Consider the following 9,451-nt stretch of genomic DNA (forward strand, 5'->3'; position numbering starts at 1 on the left):
ATGGACTGCTTTGCCAGATACAGAGTCGCCACCTAAATATTTTAAAATGGGGAAATTTAGGAAACCCTGACTCGGTGCCGAAGGCCACGTGTCCGTCATCACCAAAGTTGCCTCGGCTCGGGAACTTGGGTACGATCGGGGAAGGTCAGCTATGAGCACGCCTCTCGGCCGGTCTGAAGACCGGCCTCTACTAACCGTGATATCCAATTTTGAAAACGTTATGTGTTCTTAATCCGGTTATTAGCCTAGAATTACTATGTTGTGCGCGCAGCAAACAAGTATAGACCAAATTGCCCAAATTGGAACAAAACATTTCATGTTTGTTTTGAAAATGGTTTGCTACTCGCAAGTAGGCTAAAATGCAGATTTTGCCACCCTCAAGTGGGCTTTTAGAAAAGATGATTTTGCCACTATCTAGTGGGCTTAAAACTCACAGTTTTAATGCATTATTCCAATTTAGGTAATTCAACCTCCATCCACAGGCATTCAAGCAGTTATATCACATAAGCAGCTAGCCTCATGGTAATCATACTGTCATGGCAACACTCACACGCATGCGATATGCTAAAGCATAAAAGCTTACCTAGTACTCCGAGCCAACACAGAAACTAGTCAGTAATCATATGCATGATCCTAGTTCATGTTAAAAATGGCTAATGCAACACATGCAAAGATGCACTCTAAACAGGCTCGGCTATCCTAAAGATGGCATGTGAAATGCTGCAACTAACAAGTACGTACTCAACTTGGAATTGAAATACAAGTGCAGTTAGCATGATGTGCCGAGCCCGGTGCATGTAAGACAAATGTATGGATGCACGCATGCTATCATACTGTTATGCGAATTTAAATATGCCCTAGTCTACCATCATAAGCGGGTAAATAAAAGGGAGAAAGAAGTGGGGGTTGGAAGACATGCACAACGCACCCACACTTATTACACAATTGCCCTCAGTCGGAGGGTCCAAATAAATATTACAGTCCGAATAAATAACTAACCACATTAATTATTACAGAATTTCTAATTACTGAACAAAATGAATGCAAAAAGAAGAAAGGTGGCCACAGCCCCCGCCCCCGCCTCGGGATGCGCGAACGATGCAAGCTTGAACCCGTCTCGCCCGAAAAGTCCGTACCATACCACTGCCGCCTCGGTTTACACAGCCCTGCTTCTCTGAACAGTGCCAAAGTACTGGGACAGGCTTGTTGCATACTGCAGAGTGCCACCGGCTGGGGGAAATGCCTACCGGCAGTGCATAATTTCCATCGGCAGATGATGTAATTATCGGCCAGCCACCAATTGCCGGTCGGCACTAAATGATGCCGGTCGGCAGAAACTCCCTGCAGAAGACAGTTTTTGACAGCAACAAGAACAGACAGTGTATGGCATGGAATTTCAAGCAAGTGTATGCATGGCCACTCTCCCAATCATGTAATGGACTCAAGGGAGTATGCCCCTCGACCCTCGGGCCATCAATTACGCATGATGGCCTAAGAGGCCAAGTTTTGCAATTCAATGTAAGAATGCAATGCACACAAAACATACATGAGACCCAACCTCAATCATGGTTGGTCAAGAGGCGAGGCAATGCACAACAATGCACATGCAACCTAAGCATGCAAGCAAACATACAAACATGCAATATAACTACATGGCACACACAACGCTAACAACATAACATGCACAACGCATTGAAACATGGCATACACAATGCAAGATGGACTTACACCAATGTGAATGGACCTCAGCCGCACCCACATCAGTGGCCATAAGATGAAAATGAAGTGCCTCGAAATGCGTGAACACGGGCACGCAAACCGAGGCAATGGCATATGCAATGTAATGGCTAAAATGGCATATAGAATGCAACATGGACTTATACTAACATGAGAGAGCCTCAGCAACACTCACATAAGAGGCCGATGGATGAAAATGAAGTGCCTCGAAATGCGTGCACACGGGCACGCAAACCGAGGCAATGGCATATGTGATGCAATGGCATGGAAAATGATATGCAAACATGGTAATGGGATTTCAGCACTGAAATGTGGGGGAAAACAGCCCCGAAATGAGGCGAAAGTACGCCCGATGCATGGAATAGTCCCGAAACATGAATTTTGGCACCCGAAATGGCCTATAGCTATACCAAACATGCACAATATGGACATGCAATGAATAGACAGTAGCAAGGCAGCCCCAAAATAAGCATTTTTCCAGTTCAAATCATGGCCAAACAGCAAACATAAATAGGGCGAAACTAGTATGCAAAAATGGCCCTAAATATGAGATTATGAAGAAACTCACAGCTGCTGACTCCAAACAGGTTAGGGCCCTTCAACAACATTGAAGAGGGGCCCAAAATATGCACATTTACAGAACTGTAAAAACCCCAAAAACAAACATAGGTATGGCTAAGTTCTTATGCAAGAAATGGGCCAAAAGGTGGCCAAAGAAGCAAGTATACAAAACATTCATCAAATAGCCGAAGACCCTTAATGAAACATGACAAGGGGGGAAAAATATGGCTGTTTTCAGTTCGGACCAAAGTCCAAAAACAGCAACATCAGGGGCTTCCAAGGCATGCAAAAATGGGACCAAAAAAAGAATATAAAGGCAAGCATAACATGGAGGTCCCAAAAAGTGTTGAAGCCTTCTTCAATGTTGAAGAGGGGCTCAAAATAAGCCTATTTTCAGTTTACATCAGGCTCTAAAACAGATCATACACAGGCCAAAAAATACATGCAAGATTATGGCATTTAAGGACAATGAAGCAAGTGCAAGAGGGGGGGCTCAAACAGTGTTGAGCCCTTAATGAAACATGAAAAATGGCTCAAAATGAGCTTAACTTCAGTTAGGGTCGGAGCCCAAAGATGTAAGCACAAGGAGCTAAGATATAGGCCAAAAAAATGCACAAAAGAGGGAAAATGGGACTCACCCTTGTAGAACCAATCTTTAGCAACCTTTGGACCGAGTTTGGGAGCTTTTAACCTCTGGAGGACAGCCTCAAGCTGCTGGAATGGGCGTTGGAGGTATTGTGCTATGGCTTGGTGTGTAAATGGCCAAGGATAATGAACTTTGGAGCTTGGAAGAGAGGGTTGAATGCATAGATATAGGGTTGTATGTATAATGGTGCCTCAGCTGGTTTTTTTCCTAACCTAGTATAAGGAAGAGGAGAGCTTCCTTTATAGAGCCAAGGGAGTAAGACTTCTCTTAGAAGCTTCAAAACCAAGAGCCAAGATCCTCCATACACGTGTATGGAGGATCCAGTCTGTGCCCTCCAGCTGGCACAACTGGAATCCACTCAATCTGCAGAATGCTCCGGAAGGTCGTCGGCTAGCAAAAATGATCGGTCGGCTACTTTAATCTGCTGGTCGGCAATCTATTTGGCCGGTCGGCCATCTGTTCTGGCCGGTCGGCCATCTATTTGGCCGGTCGGCATAATGTTTGGCCGGCCGGCAGGAAAAATCTGCTCTGTAGGTCCAACTTCAAACGGGCATAACTTCTTCATATGAACTTCTTTTCAGGTCAATCTTGTGTCCAAATTGAAGCCCCGGAAGTAAGATTTCCAATGGCACCAGCCGTGCATCAAACTTCCAACTGTGCAAAAAGTTATGCTTGTTTTTGTGAAGGCTGCTCAGTTTCAGCTCAACCGGGATGATGCCCAACTTTAACCAATCATATCTCCGCCCTCCGGACTCGGATTTAAGAGATTCTTGAGTGAAAAATGAAGCCCTGGAAGTCTTCTTTCTAATGGTGGTGACCGCATAACTAAAATTCAAGTGTACAGATAGATAAGCCCGATTCAGCGAGGGCTGCTCGACTTGCTTCTACCTGAATTCATGCCGAACTTCTCCCAAACTAGTTTTCTCCTCTCCTTTCCTCTCTTCTTCAAATCCAAACCCCTAAACAAAGTGTTTTGAAGGATTTGACTCTCTCCTTGCCGAAGAAACTAAACATTTGCCCTGCACACCTTTTTCCGCCAAGCAAAACATCAGTGGTGCCCAAGTCTTAAAGGCGGTCAAAAATGGGTTGTCTACAGTTGCCCCTCTTTGACAGAACTCGAAAGTCATAACAATGACGGGAGTGAATGTCAAAGCCCAGAGACGACCCATTTTTGACAAGGCCGAAGACTTGGACAAACAAACAAAATACCGATAAATAAATGGTTGTGCCCACAGGCTTCCTACGTATCCCTTTGCAAGGAATCAAACCAGCGTCGTTCAGGGGCAGGATGCAAATGATATGCAGGAAGACTTTGATAATTGGACTTATACGCCACGCGAAGCCAGTTTGCACTCAAAACAATGCAATGTACTAACAAGTACAAGTGAGGTGCGCAAAATAGCGCGAATGTAAACTGCACAAAACAGTGCGATGCGCAAAATAGCGCGAATGTTGCACTGCACAAAACAGTGCGATGCGCAAAATAGCGCGAATGTAGCTGCGATGAAGCAATTATGCAAAATAAATGCAACATTTTAAGCGAATGCTATGCCAGCAAGTAGACATGAACCAAACTACATCTCATGCAGAAAGGATGTAAGAGAATTATGCAATTCTGACGAACATGTGCGTTAGATACACAAAAGTGAACGAAGTGTGATAGATACACTAAGTGGACAAACATGCGTGATAGATACACAAAAGTGAAGAGAGTGTGATGGATACACTAGGTAAGCGTAGTGTGATGGATACACTAAAGGTGAACACAAAGCGTGGTAGATGCACCTAGTGAACAAGTATGATAGATATACTGAAAGCGAACGCGAAGTGTGATAGATGCACTTAGTGAGCAAGTATGATAGATATACTAAAAGGGAACACAAAGTGTGATAGATGCACTATGTGAACAGAGTGTGATTGATACACTAAAAGCGAACACAAAGTGTGATAGATGCACAGTGTGAACAAAGTATGATTGATATACTGAAAATGAACACAAAGTGTGATAGATGCACTATGTGAACAGAGTGTGATTGATACACTAAAAGTGAACACGAAGTGTGATAGATGCACTTAGTGAACAAGTATGATAGATATACTGAAAGCGAACACGAAGTGTGATAGATGCACTTAGTGAGCAAGTATGATAGATATACTAAAAGGGAACACAAAGTGTGATAGATGCACTGTGTGAACAGAGTGTGATTGATACACTAAAAGCGAACACAAAGTGTGATAGATGCACAGTGTGAACAAAGTATGATTGATATACTGAAAATGAACACAAAGTGTGATAGATGCACTATGTGAACAGAGTGTGACTGATACACTAAAAGTGAACACGAAGTGTGATAGATGCACTTAGTGAACAGAGTGTGATTGATACACTAAAGGTGAACACGAAGTGTGATAGATGCACTCAGTGAACAAGTATGATTGATATACTAAAGGTGAACACGAAGTGTGATAGATGCACTTAGTGAGCAAGTATGATTGATATACTAAAGGTGAACACAAAGTGTGATAGATGCACTTAGTGAACAAGTATGATTGATATACTAAATCAATCAAGTGTGATACAGAGAACGAGAATGTGTGTGATAGATACACAAAATGAAAGAAGTGTGATTGATACACTAAGTGAGAGTGCAATAGACACAAAAGCGAATATCTGCGTGATAGATACACAAAATGAGAATGTGTGTGATAGATACACAAAATGAAAGAAATGTGATTGATACACTAAGTGAAGAGAGTGTGATTGATACACTAAATGAGAATGTGGGTGATAGATACTCAAAGCGAGTAAAGTGTGATTGATACACTAAGGCAAATGAAGTGTGATTGATACGCTATATGAATAAGAGCGTAACTGAAGCGTGATTGATACACTAAGTAGATTAGAGTATAATTGAAATTAGAGTGTAATTGATACACTAAGTGAATGAAGTGTGATTGATACACTAAGCGAATGAAGTGTGATTGATACACTAAAGTGAGTGTGTGTGATTGATACACAAAAGTGAATGACATTAAAACGGAACTTCTTTGAATGAACCATGCATACAATATCGTGCATGACTGAGGAAGAAACTTGATAGGTATAATGCATTACAATGCAAGTGAAGTGGGTGCATAACAATGTAAGTGGAAGAGTGTATAACCTTGAAGCAGGATTGATCTTGTGCCTGAGGTAGAGGTACACTCATATTTCGGAGCATTGACAAGGCCCTGAAGAGGTACGTCCGGAGTACAATCACGGAATTTTCTGAAGTTGACACAAACTCAGATACTTCGATTTTCGCTCTTTTGTCTTTGCTTTGTAGTTTGGAACCATCATAGCTTCAGATAGGTCCTGGTTTCACCGTTCACACTTATCGGGGGTGGACCCTGCCGTTTTATGGAAAAAAGAATCTGGTTTTGCACAAACGTGAAGGATGGCACAGCACTCTGAGCACAAAACGATTTATTTTTGAAATTGAGAGATGAGTTTTCGACCAGGTATTGAGCCTACGACTGAACACAGCGAGAAAGACTCAACAACGGAAAACAAAAGGTAAACAACCTAAACACGTCGAGACACGCTCGGGACGACTCAAACAAAACAGAAGACACGACACACAGACGTGCACAGGGAGCCTGTTTCACCGGGTATTATTCCCACCCTTTCTTATTTGTGATTCTCACATCACTCGGCTCTCAAGCTCGGTTTTTTTCTCAAAACCCTTTTCTCGCTTTTCTCTCAGCGCACATCTCTCTATTCTTTAATCTCTCGTTTTTCATCCCTCCCCTGGGTGGTTGATGGATAAGCTGGAAATTGTGGGCTCTTACCCCTGGTATTTTACCAGACTCTTGTTCACAACAGTAAGTTTCTCCCATAGAGGGGTTGTGCTACAACTGGGTGTGTAGCAAATCTGCAGCTAACATTGGTTGATGATGCCCTGCTGGGGAGTTCGGACGTGATTAGATCTGTCCAAACAAAGGAGTGGAATATCTTGATCCGTTCCCGTCCGTGCTTCGCACTTGGCTTGATACCTCGTTGCGTGGAGGATGTGAGAGCCTTCTGCCCTTTTGCGGTTAGCTTTAGAGGTGCCCTTTTCTGGCAGGTGCCCTTTCTGGCAGATGCATTGACAACGGGGGAAAGACAGGAAGCCTGACTCAACTGTGCCCCTAGTTCATCATTTTGACCATTTTTTGTTTTGGTTTTCTACTAAAACAATTTTGACCAATATGAGAGTTAGATTAACATACTTGTTCGATTTTTGATTTGAAATCATGCAAGTCAGGCTATGAGCACTGAAAATTTTCCTTTTTTTTTTTGGGTCCAAGAAATGGTCCAGTTTTTTGAAAAGATAGAACAATTTTCGAGAAAAATCAGTCAACCTCAGTAAAAATTCTCAAAAACTATTTTTGCAAACGGCCGATGCTTAACAAGCGCGGAACTTACTCTTGAGACGTACAACCTCGGATCTGGACCTTGCTGGAGGGAAGCTGCATGGAAACGGAGAGTTGCCCCTTGTTTGAACGGCACCGCAGCGCATTGAATGGCAACGGAAAGTTGCCCCTTGTTTGAATGGCACCGCAGCGCATTGAATGGCAACGGAAAGTTGCCCCTTGTTTGAATGACACCGCGGTGCATTGAATAGCAACAGAAAGTTGCCCCTTGTCTGAATGGCACCGTAGTGTATTGTAATCAATCCTCAGAGCGATGATTGCAACCGAACTCCCAGATACAGAAAAGACAAAGATGACTAGAACCATTACATGGACACAGTTGAATTTGAAGTGTTTTACGGCTGGACTTCGGAATGAAGTTGCCTACGTATCCCAAAGATGGGAATCAAGCCTTACGTAGTTCGGGGTTAAGGTACACTCGGGTATTTAACCTCTCCTTTTTAGGCTCTAACTTTTGCCAAGGCGTCCGATGCGGGTTTTCGACCTTGCGAGCTTTGTTTTTCTTTTCTTTTCAATTCTTTTCATTTCTTTTCTTTTCATTTCTTTTCATTTCATTTCCTTTTTTTATTTTCTTTTTTGTTCTTTTCTTTGCATTTTTTTTTCATTTTTTTTCATTTTTTTATTTTTCTCTTGCTCTAACTTTTGCCTGGGTCGCCCTTCCGGGTTTTTGGCCCAGCAAGCCTCTCAAAGGGTAAAAGCGTAATTTGGTCCATGCCAAATGGTTGTAGGAGTTTGAAGCCATCCATATCCAGGAGAGTGGCTGTTGATTTGCAAGAGGACTCATCTTCGGCTCTTCGAGCACGTCTGACATCTTTGCCCCTAGTTTGAAGGGTACTTCTGTTCTAGCTTTGCAAGCTTCTTCTGATGAGGTCTAATCTTCTTGATCTGACTTTCTTGCCTCTTGTCCGAGGGCTGCTTCGAATCTGGCCACACAGGCCTCATATGGCGGTTGACCATTGAACATTCTGAATTTAAGTCCGAGGTTTGAAAACAAATGGACAGAATCTTGAGGCTGAGAGCGATCCTCGGCTGCACAATCTCAAGGGCGATTCCACACAAGTCTTCACAGTACTGCGCAAAACATTTTTCGAAAGTTTTTAAGAAAGCGACAAATCGCTTGCGCTGAAGACAGTGTGGGACCAATCTGGATCAGGCCAGGATCCTTCTCAGTACTCACATTAACAAACATGATCTCATTCATTAAGGGCTTAGCACGCCTCTCTTTCCCTCAGTTTGATCAAATTTTGCAAAATCTGAGGAATTCCTTCCTCTTCATTTTTATCACCGCGGTGTTCAAAAAGGTTTTGAAAAGCTTAGGTCATTACAATGACTTCAAGGCACAGAAAAAGGCACAGCTTCTGGTCAAATATTGCCATCTCATTTAGAATTTCTAGCACAACTGGCACAAGGTAGAAACAAATACAAGAGTGTGAAAATCACTGCTGTTCATTCAAATCTGTTGGCACAACTGGCTCCCTGGAAGAAACAGCCTCAAAAGGACAAACACAAAGAAAAATAGTGATATCCGAAGTAACACCCCTGGAATCACTCGACTTCTGTACAATAGGACTGACTCGATACAACAAGACAGACCCTTAATTGAAAAGACTGACTCAAAACAAAGAGACAGACTCAAAACAAAACCACAAAACTGACTCAACACCCAAGTCAGAAGCTACAAAAAACCAGCATTCGCAAATGCTCAAAACAGTGCGTGCCACACGCCACATTTGGAGTAAACTGAGTGCCGCCCATAGGTGGTTCATCCCTTGATCACATATTCGTACTATCCCCCGAGTTCACTGATCCAGTGGTGATAGACTTTACTGAGCTGGTGCGACAATGACCTTGTTGTCAAACAAATCCTGTACATCATGGCGCAGACGAAAGCAGCTATCGGTCTCATGACCGGTTTGTTGGTGGTACGCACAGTCCTTAGTCTGGTCATACCTCGCAGGGATAGGATCGGGTAGGGGCCATTGTTCCAACGGTTTCAGTTGTCCTTTCCGGAGTAAGACCTCTAGAGCCTTTGATAAAGGCATATGAAGTGGA

This window comes from Camellia sinensis, chromosome 2 (assembly GCF_055761805.1).
Source record: "Camellia sinensis isolate YWXY chromosome 2, ASM5576180v1, whole genome shotgun sequence".
Taxonomy (NCBI): Eukaryota; Viridiplantae; Streptophyta; class Magnoliopsida; order Ericales; family Theaceae; genus Camellia; species Camellia sinensis.